Raw genomic sequence first — 19759 nt, 5'->3', positions numbered from 1 at the left:
AAATTATGGACCAGATTCGTGGTTAGACCATATAATGGTCAAGTTAGGCCAATGTGTGCCTTGGATCCAGTAGTTAGAGCAATGCTGTGTGCCTTGCTCGGGGTTAGTGCGTGACTAATCAGCAGCCTAACCTTGGTTTTTAAATTAAAAGTATAATATCCAATTCTAAATCATAATCCATTGTTCACTTGATATCATAACCATCTTCACCTGATGATCATTATTTTCAGTTTTGTCATTGTGACTTGCTGAGCTAGTTAGCTCATTTGTGCGATGTTGTTTATATTCTTTCCAGTTAAAAAGGAACCAGTTGGTAAAGAGGATCCCCAGTCCAGCGCGAGAGCTAGGGGTTCAGGTTGAGAAAGCTGAGCTAGTAGGCTTCTTTTGGAATAATTTAAGTTTGTAAAAGTTTGTAATAATGTTTAATACTCAGTTTGAATTTGAAATAGTTGGGATTTGAACGGTTTGTAATATATTAGTGTGTTTGGCTTGTGTGCATACTTTAACCTGTTGCGGTCCATGGTGGTTGGTAAGTAGGGTCATTGCATATATTATTATTATCTTTATTATTGTTATAAGCAGGTTATAATTAAGGTGTGTGTGTGGACCCCAAACTTCTGACCCGGGTTCCGAGAGCGCCACAGGTTTGGTATCAGAGCCACAGGTTATAAGTCACTGACACAAGCCTAGGTTGACGGGAATGGGTAGAGGGATAGGATTAGAAGTAAGGTATAGGATGATAGAATGTCGAGAGGTTGAGCGTTATGGTATAACCGGTATTAGTATAGTTTGCGTCGTGGTACGAGATTCTTATATTACGATATGATTTCAGATAGCAGAGATGGCCGACTCTTTTATTCCTGTATCAGCTGATCACTCAGAGCCTTCAGTTGGAGCACCAGCATCGGATCCACGTCCTGTTATTCCACCAGCATTGGCTATTCTACCTCCACCGGTGTTACAACCTGTACCATTGCAGGCTATTCCACCTCCAGGCATGAGGCCACCTGTTAGAGGACCCCCACCAGCTGATTCAGATTCCACTGGGCATTCAGTAGCGAGTGCCCCATTCCAGTCTACATTGCCCCCAGTTCCTTATTACCGGTATGAGGCTCTTCTATTGGAGCGTGATTCCTTGTTGGCTCAGATTAGAGAGTTACAGCATATCATTAGGACTACTAATGTTGATCGTGGTGTGAGGGAGCTTCGAGAGGAGATTCATGTGACACGGAGGGTTCTTGAGGCTAGGCTACATGGAGCTACACTACCTGGCAGAGGCCCTGATGCACTGCTGGGCTGGGCTACTGAGGTGATGGAGGACTTTGAGAGGCTGGCAGGACCAGAGTTTCCTTGGAGCTGAGTTAGAGATTTTGAGATGGAGATGCTGAGCAGTGTTGTTATGGTTATGTAGTATGGACAGTAGTGTGTAGTGTGTATCAGAAGACTTTTGAGTTGTATTTATAGACTAGCAATGCTGACTAGTGAGTAGGTTGTTATACCCTTTTTGCTTTTACTTTCGAAGCGTCTTTACGCTTGTACTACCTAAAACTTTTGATCTATATATCAGTACCTTTTCCTTTCCAACACTGTCATTTACTTTATTGCACCTGTTTTACTTTACCTTATTTATTGCACCAGTATACCCTGTGATACCATGTACCCTGTTTTCTATAACTGTTTATATTCTGTAAAGAAGCATGCAATTTACTTAGTTACAACTGTTTTCAAAAAGAGATATTTCTATTTCACAAAACTTTTCTTTTATATAAAGATTTGATTCAAAAGGTAAATAAAGAGAGTGAGATGTTCCAGAAAGAAAAGGAAAGCAAGAAAAGGAAAGTTGAGGGAAGTGAGGGTCAGTCACAAACAAGGAAGTTTCCAAATTTTAAGAAGGGCAAGTTTCAGCCAGGGAGAAATTTTAATTTCAGGAGACAAAATACAGGAGACGGAGGCCAGGGCAATCGTTCAGCTAATGTGAATCAGCCGAATCAGTTGAGATTAACTTTTCCAGATTGTCAAGTATGTGGAAAGAAGCATGGAGGAGTTTGTAACAAGTTGAATGTGGTATGTTTTAAATGCAACCAGAAAGGGCACTACTCGAGGGAGTGCCGAAATCAGCCAGCAAGAGAGCCAACAAATAAGGATCAGCCTATCCGGAATCCAGCAGTGAAAGTTCCAGTTATTGGATTTACATGCTTTAAATGTGGGAAGCCAGGACATATGGCCAGGGATTGCAAGACACCAAGCTCAGTCAGTAATGCATTAAGGATTATGGAATCTACCCCAACAGTGAATGAGTCTCCGAGGGCTAGAGTTTTTGACATGTCAGTGAAGGATGCGATCCAGGATACGGATGTCGTGGCAGGTACGCTTAATGTGAATTCTTTATGTGCCAAAGTGTTAATAGATTCGGGAGCAACTCGATCGTTTGTTTCACAAAATTTTGTTAGTAAGTTAAATTGTCCAGTTGGGTATTTAAATGAAATAATGACTGTGGAATTAGCAAATCAAGAACGTGTAACTGTTAACCAAGTTTGTGGGAATTGTGAGATTGAGATTTTTGGTAGTAAGTTTTGTGTAGATTTGATACCGTTTAAGTTAGGAGAATTTGACGTTATATTAGGAATGGATTGGTTATCTAAGCATGATGCTTAGATTGATTGTCGAAATAAGAAAGTAATGGTGAAAATGCCAGATGAAAGAATAGTAACGTTCAAGGGACAGAAGCAGGTAAAGAAGTTCTTAACGATGATTCAAGCCAAGAAGTTACTACGACAAGGATGTGAGCATTTCGTAGCATATATGATCGACAGAAGTCAGGAGCCAGCAAAACTTGAAGATATTCTAGTTGTAAAGGAATTTCCAGACGTATTTCCCGACGAGTTACCAGGACTTCCTCTAGATAGAGAAATTGAATTTGCAATCGACTTAGCACCTGGAACCGAACCAGTATCCAAGGCCCCGTATAGAATGGCGCCCGTGGAGATGAAAGAGTTAGCAAAACAATTACAAGAGCTGTTAGAGAAAGGAGTAATTAGACCCAGCGTATCCCCGTGGGGTGCACCGGTATTATTTGTCAATAAGAAGGATGGAAGCATGAGACTGTGCATCGACTATAGGGAGCTCAACAAGTTGACGATCAAGAATAAGTATCCGTTACCCAGAATTGATGATTTGTTTGACCAATTGAAGGGAGCCAAGTATTTCTCCAAAATTGATTTAAGATCGGGATATCATCAACTGAAGATCAAACCAGAAGATATACCAAAGACAGCTTTCAGAACAAGGTATGGGCATTACGAGTTTTTAGTGATGTCTTTTGGATTGACCAACGCCCCAACAACGTTTATGGACCTGATGAACAGAATTTTCAAGGAATATTTGGACAAGTTCGTTATAGTATTTATAGACGATATTTTGATCTATTCAAAGACGGAGGAGGATCATGCGGAACATTTAAGGACAGCTTTGGAGATTTTAAGGAAAAAGAAGTTATATGCTAAATTGTCGAAGTGTGAGTTTTGGCTACAGTAAGTTCAGTTCTTAGGACACATAGTCAGTAACGAAGGGATCAAAGTGGACCCGGCAAAGATCGAGGCAATTACGAATTGGGAAAGACCGAGAACACCCACTGAGGTAAGAACTTTCTTGGGATTGGCAGGATATTATCGATGATTCGTTCAGAATTTCTCAAGAATTGCAACACCATTGACAAAGCTTACACGAAAGAATGAAAAGTTTATATGGAATGACAAGTGCGAAGAAAGTTTTCAGGAATTGAAGCGGAGATTAATCACAACACCTGTTTTGTCACTTCCAGACGATCAATGGAATTTCGTAATTTATAGCGATGCTTCCTACAAAGGATTAGGATGTGTTCTTATGCAGCACGACAAGGTGATTGCGTATGCGTCAAGGCAATTGAAACTACACGAATAGAAGTACCCTACTCATGATTTGGAGTTAGCAGCTATAGTTTTCGCTTTGAAGATTTGGAGACATTATTTGTATGGAGAAAAGTGTGAGATTTTCACGGATCACAAAAGTTTGAAATATATATTTACCTAGAAGGAACTTAATATGAGACAAAGGAGATGGTTAGAATTGATCAAAGATTATGATTGCTCGATTAATTATCATCCCGGTAAGGCGAATGTTGTAGCAGATGCGTTAAGTCGGAAGGAAAAGTTAAATGTATTATCCGTACCTAAAGAGATATATAAAGAATTTTAAAAATTGGAATTGGAGATTAGAATTTGCAAGCCTGAGGAAGCAAAAGTGTACGGTATGATTTTCCAACCGGAGTTATTGGAGAAAATAAAGAAATGCCAGAAAGAGGTAATGGATCAAGATATAAATAGTTTGGTAGGTGAGGAATTATACACGCAACAAGATGATCAAGGTATTCTTAGGTTTTCTTCAAGAATTTGGATTCCACCAGTAACAGAACTGAAAAATGAAATTTTACAAGAGGCACATAGTTCAAGATATTCCATCCATCCAGGGAGTACCAAAATGTACAGAGATTTAAAGAAGAATTATTGGTGGCCAAATATGAAGAGGGAAATTGCGGAATGGGTTAGCAAATGCTATACCTGTCAGAAAGTTAAAGCGGAGCATCAGAGACCAAGCGGATTGCTACAGCCATTGGAGATTCCAGAGTGGAAGTGGGAACATATTGTCATGGATTTCATAGTTGGATTACCAAGGACAAGGGCTAATCATGATGCCATTTGGGTTATAGTAGATAGACTTACCAAGTTAGCTCATTTTCTGCCTATAAATGAAAGATTTTCGCTCGACAAGTTAGTTCATATGTACTTGAAAGAGATCGTAGTTCGTCATGGAGTTCCAGTGTCTATTGTATCTGATCGAGATCCAAGATTTAATTCAAGATTTTGGAAGAGTTTTCAAGAATGTTTGGGAACAAGATTGAATATGAGTACGGCCTATCACCCCCAAACGGATGGCCAAAGTGAAAGAACGATCCAGACAATCGAGGACATGCTACGTGTTTGTGCTATTGATTTCAAAGGAAGTTGGGACGAGCATTTACCCCTAGTAGAGTTTGCTTATAACAACAGTTATCACGGCAGTATTGGGATGCCACCTTATGAAGCCCTTTATGGACGCAAATGTAGATCTCCAGTATATTGGGACGAAGTAGGAGAACGCAAAATACTCGGACCTGAATTGGTGCAACAGACAAAGGAAGTTGTTGAAATTATCCAGAAAAGATTAATAGCCGCACAAGATCGTCAAAGGAAATATGCAGACCAGTCAAGAAAAGACATGGAATTTGAAGAAGGAAGCTTGGTATTATTGAAAGTATCACCGTGGAAAGGACTAACGAGGTTTGGGAAGAAAGGGAAGCTAAACCCAAGATATGTCGGAACTTTTGAAATCCTAAAGCGTATTGGCAAAGTTGCTTACGAGTTGGCGTTACCTCCACACATGGAGCACATTCACAATGTTTTTCACAAATCAATGCTTAAGATATATAATCCAGACTCCAGGCATATAATAGAATATGAGCCAATAGAACTTCAAGCAGATTTATCATATGTAGAGAGTCCGATATAGATTCTAGAGGAAAAAGAGAAAGTATTGAGAAATAAAGTGATAAAGTTAGTAAGAGTATTGTGGAGAAACCCAAAGGTTGAAGAGTCAACCTGGGAGTTAGAAAGTGATATGAGAGAAAAATACCCTTATTTGTTTTCTTAGAGATTCTGAGGACAGAATCCTTTTAAGGGGGGAAGGATGTAATATCCGGGATATATCGTGTAATTATTTTTGCTATTATATAATTATTATATGTGTTCAGTATCTATTCTGTGAGCTAATTGTTAAGTGTTATCTGTACTTGAATATTCAAAAATAATATTAATTGAGTATTTTAATTTTTATATGTCCAAAATAAAATATAGATAATTGTCATATCTTCCTAATTATTTTATGTTGGTTTATGGATTTATAAGAATCATATGAAATTTCTAAAATCTTTTTCTGGGTAATTAAAATTTATTTTATAAAAACGGGAACCAACCGACGTCAACCGTTGTTACGTTTTTGGAACCCGAAACTCTTTCGAGAACTCCTTCCTAACCTAATTGTAATATTCCGAGCATATTCAATGTTTCGACTTTTTCGATCCGGCGTACGGTTTGTCCTGCGCGGGTCCCGGCGCAACATTTTCGATACAATATTTGTTTCGGTAAATCAATAAAACCCGTATTTTCGATAAACGGGAGCTTTTTTTATTAAACTATCACAATTATCACTTCGTAATACGTGTAACCAGGCGCTGAGACCAAGACCGCGGTACAAATTGTACTGATTTGGATAATTATCCCGAAAACCGATACCGTTTGGATCAGTTTTTACAAATAAACGTACCGTTTTATATCCGGAATGATCCAACGGGATACAAATTTTCCGTAATTATAAATAGCCTTTTACCGTATTTTATTTCGTATCAAAATCATTTGCAGATAGTTAATTATATAATTTTCAGCGAAAAGCCCTAATTTCCTAAAACTGTTCTAAGAATCAAACAGCAAAACGAAGGCGTTACCGATCTCTGTTTTCAAAGCTTGAGTAACCAAAATGAAGGATTTGAAGTGTTCTATCATATTCTGAGCTTTGTTTCACTGTAGAAATTAAGGGTTATTTTTCTAAAAATTTATTTATTTTCGAATTTATTTTATTCAAAATATGAATTTTTGTTCGGATGATTGTTTTTATGATTGGATGATTGCATGTTGTAGAGCTTGTTTTCCTGATGATTTTCATATGTCATACGTCTGATTTGGAGTTCAATAACATGTTCAAATTTGAGTTTGATTTTCGAATTTCAAAATTAGGGTTTATAACCCGTATGAATGTTCTTAATTGAAATTTGGGGGTTTCTTATTCTGTGATAGATTTATGTTGTGTTATAGTGGGTTGTGTTCTCTTTGAAATTTGCAATCTAGTCGTATAAGTTTCATGAACCAACGAGGTCTGTAGAGAAGGGAGTTGTGTTTTGAAGTTTTCCGATGTTCGCCGGAAACTGGAAAACTTCACGGCCAAATTCCGGCCAACTCAGGGATTGTTTGGATGAACTGATTGCATGGTTGTGTTCCTGATGTTGTGTAAATGTGATCTGGAGGTGTTGGTGGGGTGAGGACGCCGGGAACGTGTTCTCCGGCGAACCCGACTGTTTTCCGGCGAAGAGCTGGAAAATTACAGTTTAGTACCCCAACTTTTGAAAACGATGCAGTTAGGTCCCTGAAGTTTCCAAACTTTGCAAATTTAGGATTCTTGTTTATAAAATGTTTAAAAATCATATTTCCTATTTATTTTTATTATAAAAATTCATTTTTAAAATTCTGAAAATTCTAAAAATTATTATTTTAATTCTGAAAATTATTTTTAATTCACAAATAAATCTGAATTAATTAGTTAATTAATTTCAGTTAATTTATAATTGATTAATTGGTCAATTAATTCGAAAATTAATTGATTAATTGATTTAATTAATTATTAATTGATTTTAATTAGTTATTTAATTAGATTTAATTATTTAAAAATAATTTTAAAATTCTGAAAAATAGTTTCGAGCTTTAAAATATTATTCTAAATTATTTCCAAGGCTCGATAATTATTCTAAAATTATTTCGGAGCCAGAATTGGCCAACCGAACCCTGTTTATTAACCCGAAATTGATCCAACGACCCGTTTTAATTCCGAAAAATATTTTAAAAATCATTTTAAATACCAGAAAGCCTATTTATGACCCGAGATTTCTTTATAAATAATATATCATTGATTACGTGATTTATTATGTGCTATATGTGACTTGTTAATTGACTATCGGTCTATATATTCGGTGTTTACTTGATTATTGCATAACTTTCAATCCGTTAATCGGATTTGGGTAAAATGAAGGGTAGATAGAAGTATGTGTTGAATAGAATTCCATGAGTAAATTATTGATAGATGCTTATGATATGTGAGCAGAAGAGGCAAGACGTAGGAAAGGGAAATAGGTAGTTGAAGAGTAAAACGGTTGTGATTGGAAGCGAGTGCAGTGTAGTAAGCTAATACCAGGCAAGTGTTCTGAACTTTCTCGAGATATTGTAGTACTTGATAATCCTGTGATATTGCAAGTGCTTTGAAACACAGGAACCTAAATCCTGATTTCAGTTATAGTCCTTGAGCCATAAATCATATTCTTTCTAATCCATTGATTATTGTATACCCAAACAAGAACCACAAATCTACGATACTACTCTACAAATACATACAAACTAAATACCAAATACTGAAATGAACTATTATATACTCAACCCATGGTATCTTATACTTTGAAAGACCAAATCCTTGAAACCTTGAAACGTTGATTCCTTTGTTATCCAATTCTTTCATTACCCAGCATCCAAGCTTTTAAATTGCCTTATTGATCCTTACAAGGATTGAAACCCTTTCATTGTTAAACATTTATTGTTGTTAATGATTTCGGTTATTGTTTATTATTGCATACACTGTTATTATGTTAGAATTGGATTGTTTTTATAAAATTGTGGACCAGATTCGTGGTGAGACCACATAATGGTCAAGTTAGGCCAATGTGTGCCTTGGATCCAGTAGTTAGAGCAATGCTGTGTGCCTTGCTCGGGGTTAGTGCGTGACTGATCAGCAGCCTAACCTTGGTTTTTAAATTAAAAGTATAATATCCAATTCTAAATCATAATCCATTGTTCACTTGATATCATAACCATCTTCACCTGATGATCATTATTCTCAGTTTTGTCATTGTGACTTGCTGAGCTAGTTAGCTCATTTGTGCGATGTTGTTTATATTCTTTCCAATTAAAAAGGAACCAGTTGGTAAAGAGGATCCCCAGTCCAGCGCGAGAGCTAGGTGTTCAGGTTGAGAAAGCTGAGCTAGTAGGCTTCTTTTGGAATAATTTAAGTTTGTAAAAGTTTGTAATAATGTTTAATACTCAGTTTGAATTTGAAATAGTTGGGATTTGAACGGTTTGTAATATATTAGTGTGTTTGGCTTGTGTGCATACTTTAACCTGTTGCGGTCTGTGGTGGTTGGTAAGTAGGGTCATTGCATATATTATTATTATCTTTATTATTGTTATAAGCAGGTTATAATTAAGGTGTGTGTGGACCCCAAACTTCTGACCCGGGTTTGGAGGGCGCCACACAACGCCCCCGAGGACCTGTGATAAACACAATTTTTGGAGGACCAACTGCTGCTGGATTATCCAAGAACTCTAGGAAAGCATATGCCAGGGAGGTTATGCATATTGTTGGAGAAGCCCCGAAGAGGGCCAGGACAAGAGTAACAATGGCTTTTGATGATTCTGACCTAGAGGGTGTGAAATTTCCTCATGACGACCCGCTGGTCATAACACCTATAATAGGAAATAGCCCGGTTAAGAGGGTCCTTGTGGATAATGGTGCTTTAGTGGATATCTTGCTCCATGACACCTTTTTATGGATGGGTTATAATGACTCCCAATTGACCCCAACCGACATGCCGATATATGGATTTGCGGGAGTGGAGTGCCCCGTGGAAGGGATAATCAAGTTGCCAATAACCATAGGACATGAACCAAGGAAAGCAACACAGATGTTGGACTTTTTGGTGGTGAAGGCTAGTTCAACTTATAATGCTATCACGGGGAGAATAGGGATACATGCCTTCAAGGCAGTCCCTTCTTCTTACCATTCAGTTATGAAGTTTCCCACCCAGAATGGGATTGGAGAAGTGAGAGGGGATCAAAAAATGGCTAGAAGTTGTTATGTAGCCTCTTTGGAGGCAGATGGAGTCGGGGGGCAGGTTCTGCCTATTAAAGATCTGGATATTCGAAAGAATGATGAGAAAAGAGGGAAGCCATCAGAAGACTTGGTTTCGATTCCTTTAGCTCCCTAGGATCCTGAGAAGGTGACTTTCGTTGGAGCCACACTAGAAGAGCCCCTTAGAGGGAAGTTGGTAACGTTTTTGCAAGAAAATAGTGATATATTTGCATGGTTAGCAGCTGATATGCCAGGCATAGACCCGGAACTGATTACTCACAAGCTGAATATGGATCCAAATCGAAAGACAGTGAAGCAAAAGAAAATAAGTTTTGCTCTAGAGAGGCAAGAAGCTATAAAACAGGAAGTAGAGAAGCTCTTAGAGGCTGGTTTCATCGAGGAGATACAATTTCCAGAATGGTTAGCAAACCCTGTAATGGTGAAAAAGGCCAATGGAAAATGGAGGATGTGTGTAGACTTCACTGATCTAAATGACTCATGCCCTAAGGACTGTTTCCCGTTGCCAAGGATAGATACTTTGATAAATGCCACTGCTAGACATGAGATGCTGAGCTTCATGGATGGATTTAATGGATATAATCAGATCACGATACACAAGGAAGACATCCCAAATGTATCATTCATCACTGACTTTGGTGTTTATTGTTATCTTGTTATGACATTTGGTCTCAAGAATGCAGGAGCCACCTATCAAAGGTTGGTAAATAAAATTTTTAAGGATCTTATCGGCAAGACCATGGAAGTTTATGTTGATGACATGTTAGTCAAGAGTCTAGTAAAGACTGATCATATAACCCATTTGAGGGAAGCTTTCGAGGTCCTGAGGTACCACAAGATGATGTAAAATCCTACAAAGTATGCTTTCAGAGTAGGATCTAGAAAGTTTTTGGGATTGATGGTCTCCAAGAGAGGAATTGAGGCCAATCCCGATAAAATAAAGGCAATCCTGGACATGGAACCACCAAAAACTATCAAAGATGTTCAAAAGCTCACTGGAAGGATTGCTGCGTTAGGACGATTCATCTCCAAGTCTGGAGACAAGTGTTTGTCATTCTTCAAGTTTTTAAAGAAGGTTAAGGATTTTGTATGGAGTGAAGAAGGCTAGAAGGCATTCGAGGAATTAAAGAAATATATGGCTCAGGCCCCGTTGTTGGCCAAGCCAGCTTTGAATGAAGTTTTATACTTGTACTTGGCCGTTTCAGAGAGTGCCTTGAGCGTTGTATTGGTTAAGAAGGAACTGAAAATCTAGAAACCCGTATACTATGTCAGCAAAATTTTGCATGGAGCTGAGTTGAATTATTCAACTATTGAGAAGTTTGCTTTAGCCTTGGTAATGGCTTCGAGAAAGTTGCGTCCTTACTTCCAGGCTCATAAGATTGAGGTGCTAACAAATCAACCCCTGAGAAATATCATTCATAGTCCCAAGGCTAGTGGGAGGTTGATCAAGTGAGCAATAGAGCTGGGAGAATTTGACATCAAGTATAAGCCATGAACGGCAATAAAAGCCCAGGCATTGGCTGACTTCGTGGTGAAATGTACCATACCCAACCAAGAAGTCGGGGGGCCTCAAGACAAGGAAGTTGATAAGGGGGACAAAGAAAATGATAATAAGGAGAAGGAATATTGGGTTCTCTATTTTGATGGGGCATAAAAAACAAATTCAAGTGGAGCAGGGTTAGTTTTACAAAGCCCTGATGGGTTCTTGATTGAATATGCTATGAAGTTAGACTTCTCAACCACAAACAATGAGGCAGAATATGAAGCTCTGATAGCTGGTCTTGGCTTAGCAGGGACACTTAGAGTTAAGAACTTAAAAGTCTGTGGAGACTCGAAGCTGGTCATATCCCAGGTAAAGGGAGAGTTTAAGGCAAGGGATGATATGATGGCTAAGTATGTCCGCCTAGTAAGGGCTGTGATGACCCAAATCGATGAATGCCATGTTGAGCATATTCGAAGGGAGGAAAATGCTAAGGAAGATGCCTTATCAAAGTTTGCTTCATCTGAGATAGAGGAAAGTTCAGGAAGTGTATACTTCCACATTCTGAAGACACGGAGCATTGATGTTAATCTTGTAGCTCCTATAGGTCTGGGGACGTCATGGATAGATCCTATTAAGACTCATATTTAAACCAGTTGGTTGCCAAATGATGCTACTGAAGCACGGAAGTTGGCTGTTCGAGCATTAAGATACTCCTTGATAGATGGGATTTTGTATAAAAGATCTTATGTAGTTCCTTACCTAAGATGTCTCAGGCCCGATGAGGCACGCTTGGCTCTTGAAGAAGTGCATGAAGGTATCTGTGGGCAACACTTGGGGGGCAGAGCACTAGCTTGCTGTCAGAAGCATGCATCTGTCGTTAGACAACCCCCTGAGATGCTGATCTCCATCAACTTACCTATCCCCTTTGCTATGTGGGGAATGGATATACTTGGGCCTTTCCCCATGGCCACGACATAAAGGAAGTTCCTAATTGTAGCCATTGATTATTTTACTAAGTGGATTGAATCCAAGCCTTTGGCCAAAATCACAACTAAGCAGGTTGCACAATTCCCGTGGGAAAATATCATGTGCCGGTATGTAATTCCCCGCATCCTAGTCACTGACAATGGAACACAGTTCAATAATGAGGAATTCAAGAAGTATTGTGAGGAGAATGAAATTGAATTACGATTCACCTTTGTGGCTCACCCGCAAGCCAATGGGCAAGCGGAAGTGGCGAATCGAATAATCCTGGATGGACTAAAGAAGAGGATCGAGAAGTCTAGGAATAACTGGGTGGATGAAATACTCCCAATACTATGGGCCTATAGGACTACCTGTAGAGTCACGACTGGAGCAACTCCCTTCATGTTAGCATATGGGGCAGAAGCAGTTGTTCCTGTAGATATATCACATTCCTCCCCCAGGATTCAAGCTTCCAATGCTGAGGAAAATGAGGAAGGGCAAAGATTAGCCCTAGATCTAATTGATGAAGTGAGAGATGAGGCACATGCGAAGATAGTGGAATATCAAAAAAAGGCTTCGTTCTACTGCAACCTAAGGGTTAAAAAAAGATTCTTCAAACAGGGTGACTTAATCTTGAGGAAGGTGGAAGCTTTTGGTGTAGGGCAGAAAGGGAAGCTTGCGCCAAATTGGGAAGGGCCATACAAGGTCAAGAGTGTTCAAGGTAGAGGAACCTATAAGCTTGAGACTATGGATGGCTTTGAAGTCCCGAGAACTTGGCATGCACAAAACCTGAAGATTTACTATGTGTAAGGCGGTTGAGCCCGATTCTCACTTGTCAAGATGACAAGTAGGTTAAAAAGCACCTTGAAGCTTTGCTTGCTTAGGATTTACATGTTTTAGTTTGAGGTTTATTCAGACTTGTGTAATGGATGAATCCCAATAATTTGTGAAATTCAGAAAGTTTTCAAAATATGTTCCAGTAACAAGACAAGTAAACTAAGTGCATAAGATGAAAGCATAAAGTTTAATAAATAAAACTGGTTTGAATAAATAGTACAAACTCTGATAAACAAAGTCTCGAAGACAAGATAATATAAATAAGTCATGCAGGGCTAGAAAAGCCCTAAGGAGCAGAGGTGCCCTCGGCATCCATATCATCATCTCCTCCGCTCTCGCTGGAAGTCTCAGTCATCCCGGAGGAGGAAGAGCTATCATCCGCAACAGGCCTCGAAGATGACTCGGGAGGAGGAAGAAGCCGGTCCTGAGGGATACGATCCGAGACAACCACTCGGGTACGAAACCTCTGCAGCAAAGCCTCGTCATCAGGGCAAAAATAGTCCGCCGGGTTAATATCAGGACATGCCTCGTTCACGGTCCCAAGGGCCGTGTCCCAGCCAATCCTAAAAAACCCAGGGAAGACCGAGTCGTCCCTCACCCTCATGGACTGGGTAAACTCCTCCGAGTCCAAGTAATTGTCAATCGCCTTACCTTTCTCGGCCCGTAGCACCACCAGCTCAGCGTTGGACTCTCCAAGCTCCTCCTCCTTACGCTTCAGCTTCCGCTCCAAAGCGGCGTACTTCTTCTGCTACTTCCTGAGGGCATTATCAGCTTTGTCAGAAGCCCTCTTCCATGATTCAGATTGCCTCACAGCGCCTTGAAAGTAGGTGTTAGACTGAAACGAAACAAAAAATGAGGATATATTAAGGCAAGAAAATGCTACAAGTAAAAAGAAAGAAAAATTTAATGGAAGGGTCATACCGAGGCCAGGGACTGAGCTCCCATGAGCTTTATCCTCTCCAGGTCAGGGGTAGCAACCACATCGGTGAAGTCCTTGGAGGTCACACCATGGTAAGACCAATCCCAGGCATGCTTCGTGGATCCGACCACGGTATCCCCTCGGCGGAATCCCCAAAGAGGCTGAAAGGCGCCCGTAGCAACAGAGACAGGAGTAGCAGCAGCAGTAATAGGGGCACTGTGGGCTTCAGCTCCCTCAGCTGGAACCTCCACCATAGGCTCCTTGTGCTTCCGTAGGAATCTAGGCTCCGTAGCCTTTCCTCGAGTATCCAGACCGGCAAGGCGAGCCTTCTTCATCCTGACAGTCTCCTCAAGGAGAGGGACATTATCCTTGTTGATTTCCTTAGCAGCTGCAAAATAAGAGAAAAAACAAAATAAGTGGTGTCAATAATGCATGAAAGAAAGTAAAAACAAGAAGGGAAGAAAAATACCCTGTTGAGAAACAGAGGATAGCCCCACGTGGATGAGGGAGAACTCCTCTAAAAGAGTCCAGCTGATAGTGGCACCATCATCCCGAGTAAGCTCATCATAAATGATAGTTTCCTCGGGGGTTAGGTGAATGGATTTGAGGCTACCATCACTAACCTTCCCGAAGGAAGATCTGAAGAGGGTGCCCCAGACACCATTCTCCCACCTTAACCCGACAAAACTATTCCTCCAATTTTGGTTATTGTCGGGAATGGAGGCACTGTTAAAAATGTGCTTACACTTGGGCCTTTGCTTAACGTAGACCCAACCACAATTACCCGAAGAACTGTTATAACATTGGAAAACCTTCCTAAAAACAGCTACAGATAAGGGAAAACCTCCCCTAAGATAAGAAACCATGAAACATAAAATGTTCCTCCAGGCGTTTGGAGGGAGCTGACAGGGGTGAATTTGCAAATCAGCTAGGAGGTGAGGATGAAGGGATGAAATGGAAATCTAAGCCCAACATCAAGGACATCCGTGTAAACAAAAAGAGTATCGGATTTCCGGTGACAAGTACGGTCGCCACCAGAAACTGGAACTAGCCTAAGGGGAGGACGAACATTATAACGTGCATTTAACTTATCATAATCTATATTGTGCCATGTGTTGCAATGATTAAAAGAGTCAAGATGAGCAGTGGAGGGATATTCGTCACCCCTAGTATTAGTCATATCTATCAAATACATGTAAGAAGAGCGGATTTTGACATCCTTACCTCGTTTCGAAGCTGAGGCTATGTTGGCCGCTCTCTCGGAATTCTTATCAGCCATTGATAGAATTTGGAAGACCTTAAAACCTTGGAAGTAAGTAGGGCTTGAAAACTTGAAAAAGGCCGGAAAATCCCTAGAGAGAGAGGAGCTTTGAAGGCTGGAGAATGTTGAGTAGAGAATGTTTTGAGAGAAATGAGAAGTGAAGAATGATGAGTGTGAATGAAAACACACTCCTCCCACCCTTTTATAGGCAAAAAAAAGGCTAGTTGGGCCTAGAAAAGCCCATTTGGGCCCAAGAAAAGAATGTTCTAGAAGGATCAAGAAATAAAATTTAAATTAAATAGATATTTCTGAAAATTTTGGAAGAATCCAGAGAGAACCCTAGAAGTTCTAGAAAATCAGGAATTTGAGCCAAAGCCTAGTTAAAAACAATGAGCCCAAGTTTGAACCCAGAATGTAAGCCCAAATTAAATTGAAAGCCCAGAACTAGGGGCCCAATTGAAAGGCCTATAGAAAATAGGCTCAATAAGAGATAAGCCCAGAAAAGGGCCCAGATAATTGAAGTTAAAGGCCCAGCAAAAGGTCCAAGTTAGAAAGTATAGAACCAAGTCTTATTGGGCCTTGAAATAATAAAAAACTTAATTAAGGAATGGCCCAAAAGAAAAAAAACATAAAAATCCCGATCCCATTCGATCAGAATACTAGTTAAATTTCTAGTCGAAATGATGAGGTTGAAAATGCTTTCGATCTGGGCTTGAAGGAGGGTTAATTCGACCAGAAATAGTCCTAATTCGACCAGAATCTCAATTTAATTCATGGTCGAACACTTCTCCTCGAAATTGGCTTCGACCTGGGCTTAAAAGAGGGTTTAATTCGGTCAAAAAATGGGCCCTGACCGAAAAGAGAAAAATCCTGGTCGAAAAAGGTATTAAAAAAAGGATGAAAATCCTGGCCGAAATTCGACCAGGAATTGAGATTGAATGTTCTTGCTCGAAAGCCTGTCGACTAGGGTACATCAAAGGAAAAATCAGGTATAACCAGGTATAAAGAAAAGGAAAGAAAGAAAGAAAGAAAGAAAGAAAAGGAAAAAAAATGGAAAATCCTGAAAAATCGCTGAAGATTGAAGGAAATTCCTTAAAATATTTTCTTAAAATATAAATATTTTCAGAAAATTAGGAAAAATCCTGAAAATTAAGGGAAAAATTCCAGAATTAAGGGAAAAATCCAGAAAATTAAGGAAAAAATCCCAGAATTAAGTGAAAAATCCAGAAAATCAAGGAAAAATCCCATAATTAAGGGAAAAATCCAGAAAATCAAGGTTAAATCCTAGAATTAAGGGAAAATTCCAGAAAATTCAGGGAAAACGCCATAAAATTAAGGAAAAATCCCAGAATTCAGGGAAAATTCCTGAAAATTAAGATAATTTCTAAATAATAGGGATGAAAGCAAATCATTGTAAATGTGTAGGTCGCTTCACATTTTACGCAAAAATGATACCCTGTAAGGGAACGAATGAACTTAACTTCTGCGAAACCTAGTCATTGTTTCCCAAAAGTTGGAGGCAAATAATAAGGAAGAAAATAAGGCCTGGGTATGTAATTAATGTTACATTAATCATATCAGAATTGGGCCAACAGCTAGGCCCATTTGAGGAGGCCTAAAACCCTAAATATTAATTAATTTCGTAATTAATTAATAAGGAATAAGTCAGTTGATAGGATGAGTCCTAATGGAGAAATAAATCCTTGTATATTGGCCTCCAAGGAACCTAGTGGGATAAGGAATCAACTTCCTACCTCTTAGGACTCCAAAATCCATTAATTCTGAGACTTGCCCACCAAGTCTCCTAACCCAAGTCCAATTCAAGGACTCCCAACATCTATATAAGGGGCCTCAACCCACAAATCAGAACTACGTTTTTTGACTTGATCCTTGACATACAATAAGGTACATAGGCATCTTGTAAGGCAGATCGAGTCACGAAACACAAGAGCAGTCAAATCGAGCCTCGAAACTCACGTTCCTTAGTAATAAATACAGTAATTATTATATCTTAGTTTTTGATCCATAACAATAACAAATAAAAACTTTAAGTACTTAAGTAAATTTACGTTTTATATAGATTGAATATTTAAACTAGTATGAAAAAAATTAGGAATTTTTTAATTAATCTTAAACTAAATCAAAAAATTATTTGATATTTCTATATTTAACCTTAAACTAAATTTTAAAAGAAAATATTCCAAGACTTTTTTATCTTAAACTAAATGTTTTGAAAATAATTTATTATATCATCTTAATATATTTCACAAAATTTTAAAAATAGCTCATATATTAAATCTATATAAAAAAGGTAAATTTCTTTATTTAATCAAAGTCTTTTATGAACTTATTACAATTTTTTGCATCATAATTTTTTTTATAAATGATAGATTAAGTACCTTAATTTTAGAAAGAAAAATTAATGACTATTTAATATTTTTTTCAACTTTTTATTTGATCTAGTCTTTTAGGATGGTTTACCATTTATTATTTCAACAATATTTAGGTTATCTTCTTTCTAATAGTTCCGGTTCTCCCACGTATAACTCCCTAAATTTATACAATATATCACTGGTTTTGTAACTTATAAGGTAGCTAAAACTTATAAAAAATATTTTCCTTATAATTGTTGATAAATATTTTTTAATAAATATAAAGCCATTTAACAAAATTATTAATGTCCAGTTGTACTGGAATTTGAATTTTGCCACGTATCAACTTTATAAAATTTAGAATAGATCTTCCGGTACATACAAACTCACGATGAAACCCACTTATATATATTTATGTGTCATTTTTTTTAATTTTCTCTATCTCTTATTAATATATTGCATAGTTGGTTTTATAGTTAGATTTTAAAACGTAGTGCTATATAATATTATTTTAAAAAAAACTTTAAATATTTTATAATTTATTATCAAAAAGTATTTTAGGAAAAATAAAATATATTTTATTTAAATATCTAATAAATATATATATGCAACATGATTTTTTTTTCTTTTACTTTCAGCAAGTTGTGTGAGTAATTTATGTTGCATGTTAATGATAGGTGGATAATTTATTTTTTTCACATATTTTCATCTTTTTTAAATAAAATAACTATTTTAATTCATTTGCTTATTTCAATTTTCGAAAGTAAACACATGAATAGAAATAATTTTACTTTAATTATAATAAATTTATTTTATCCCAACACAAAAAGAGGTCATATGCCAAATAAAATAATTAAAAGTTTTTTCATACCTTATTTTCTTGAAATCTATTTATGTTCATAAAAATTTAAATATCTCATAAATTTAATAAGTTTTTGTAAAATGCTTGCAACACATATTTTTATAAAATACTTTATTCTTGAAATTTTTTTATAACCTATTTATAAAATATTAATAAATTGGTTAATAATATAGTATTCAAAGTTGTAAAATTTAAGTAAGTTGTAATAATGAAGTATATAAACTAAGGGGAAATGATAATTGAAACATGTGCAAGTAATAAAGTGGGCTTCCAAACAATAAAAATAAAAATAAGGTTAAAATCATGAATATGTAGAAGAAGAAAAAATTAACGTGTTTTACTGCAAACTCGGTAAGTTTGTAATGTTTATATAGATATATGTCTAAGATTTATTATTTTATTACCCTACATGTATTCTTATATTGGTAGGTTGTCTCTAGAGTTGGTCACTTGTGCGGGTTTGAATGCCTTCTTGGGACCGGCTTGTACAAAATCCCGGATTTATTCGGTCCGAACCGGTCAGGTTCAAACCCGCACAATTCGTGAAAATTAACGAACCAAATACGAATACATAATTAGAAAATCGGGACCGGACCGGCCCGCACGAACCCGCAAGAACCAACGAGCCACACGAGTCGCACAGCCCTCCCGGCCCGGTCTTCACCTATATGCTAATAATGGCGACTCATATATATTCATACATTATTTTTGTAAAAAGGAAGGATACTGTTAATTATGTAGAAGTAAAAAAGAATTGCTCAAAACTGAAAATTAGAAATATAAATACACATGTATATATGTTTAAGCTCTAAGTGGGTAATTTAGTTTATAATTAAACATTAAAAGGTGGTGGCATAATTAGAGGCGGCTTAGCAGCCTAATCTAATTCTATTATAATAAAATTAATCGATTACAATTAAATTTATTTTATATAATTACTGATGTTGACTTCTTAAATTAAAATTGAAAAAAAATCAAAATGAAAATATAATATGATTCGGATCTTGGAGTGATGTTATGGCTACGTGGATCAACCCTATCCAAAATTTTAAAAGGAACTCAAACCCAAGAATCCCGCACGGCTCACGAGTCCAGTGCCGGTTAGGAATCCGTGTTTGTCGGTTCGAGCCTGGTTCGATTTGTTCAACTTGCGTGTCATTCCAGTGTTTATTGTTCATGTGTTCAACCCATAATCAGTCTAGCCCGGACCGCACTAATGGCCACCTCTTGTCTCACTATTTTCACC

The sequence above is a fragment of the Apium graveolens genome, chromosome 7, assembly GCF_009905375.1.
Source record: "Apium graveolens cultivar Ventura chromosome 7, ASM990537v1, whole genome shotgun sequence".
NCBI lineage: Eukaryota > Viridiplantae > Streptophyta > Magnoliopsida > Apiales > Apiaceae > Apium > Apium graveolens.
Note: the sequence above shows the minus strand (reverse complement) of the source record.